Source organism: Penaeus monodon, chromosome 25 (assembly GCF_015228065.2).
Source record: "Penaeus monodon isolate SGIC_2016 chromosome 25, NSTDA_Pmon_1, whole genome shotgun sequence".
In the NCBI taxonomy this organism is placed as follows: domain Eukaryota; kingdom Metazoa; phylum Arthropoda; class Malacostraca; order Decapoda; family Penaeidae; genus Penaeus; species Penaeus monodon.
Genome location: NC_051410.1, coordinates 19,611,791 through 19,613,361, shown reverse-complemented (window position 1 = coordinate 19,613,361; position 1,571 = coordinate 19,611,791). Strand labels below are relative to the sequence as shown.

Sequence of the window (1,571 nt, the reverse complement as noted above, 5' to 3'; positions counted from 1 at the left end):
ATTGCTATAACTTATAGAACTATAATATAATTTATATTAATTTATATCTAATATTCATTGTAAAATCATATAATATATAATTGAGAGAGATATCAATTATATTAATAGATGATTATACAATGATTATACATTATCATCATAGATGATGATATAATAAAATATCAATTTATATTATAAATATTCAATGATTGATGATTATTATATTATAATCTATCATGATTATCTAGGATAGATATAGATATACTGTTGATATGCATATGGTGGAAAATATAATAAGATTAATGATGCCATAGCGTTATATTATATCATGATAATGACAGAGTAATTTGATATTTGAAGCTATTTTTTATGTACTATGTTTAACAAAGATTTCTATAGATAAATGTAAATAATTAGATTACTTATTATCATTTAGAAAAAAAATATTTGTATCAAAGAAAATTTATAATTATTTTTTGTATCTATTAAATTATAATGAATAATATTACTAGAGGTATCTATGCTATGTTAATTAGATCAGAAGTCATATATGTCAAATATTCATCATCTGGATGAAAATGCTACTTTTCATTAATAAATTACCAATAAAATATCTGCTAAGAATAATAACAAGAATATTCTATATATCATGTATTATATATTATATATTCATGTTAAAATTTATTAGTTTATTAATAATGATTATATACATTCAAATTGAAATAATATATTATGAATAATTAGTTAATATTGTATTATTATATATATACTAATATTTTTTCTTTTAAGAATAATATAATTTAATAATATATTTTATCAAATATCATATGATAGATAAAGTTTACTGCATTAATATCTTTACAATTAATTGAGTGATTGATCTGTATTTAGGTATAATCATATATCTAGAAAAAGTTGTTAAAATTATTGATTATGCTTTGATGAAATTATAGATAATTAAATTTAACTAAATTATTATAATGTTATGAATGACATGAATATTAATTATGATATTATAAATTATAAGATGATTAGTAAAATTTAGTTATTATAATGATTTATATAGAGCAAACTAAAGTAATGAAATATATAACTAATAAATATAATATATCTAAATATATATAAATTCTTATTATCTTATATTAAATATATTAGATGATATATTAAATTGGTGATATATATCATATGATATACTATATAATGATCTATAATTATTATAGATAATATAGATTTATTTATTAAATAATAAAGATTATTATTTCATAATAGTGATATTCTATACACTTATATTTTATATATACATAAATATATCAATAAAGATATTCAATCATATCGAATATTTATATGATATAACCGATAATGATATATCTATATAAAAATGATATCTTTTTATAATTTATAGAATTTTAAATATAATATTAAATACAAATATCTGTAATACTAAAAGATGATCTGATTCATATATACTATCCAGATATAAGCATGCTATAGCATATATGCTATAATATTATTTGATATCATAAAAGATATATATATCTCATATATCAATTATATATAATTATTATATTAATTAACATAAATATTACTATACT

The 1,571-nt window shown here is 15.7% G+C and overlaps 1 protein-coding gene across 1 annotated transcript in view; it reads left to right on the top strand.

Moving 5' to 3' along the window:
* The window catches only part of LOC119589105 (eukaryotic initiation factor 4A-I-like), a gene marked incomplete at its 5' end in the record, with an annotated part of 9,679 nt that overhangs the window by 714 nt on the left and 7,394 nt on the right, over positions 1-1,571 (top strand).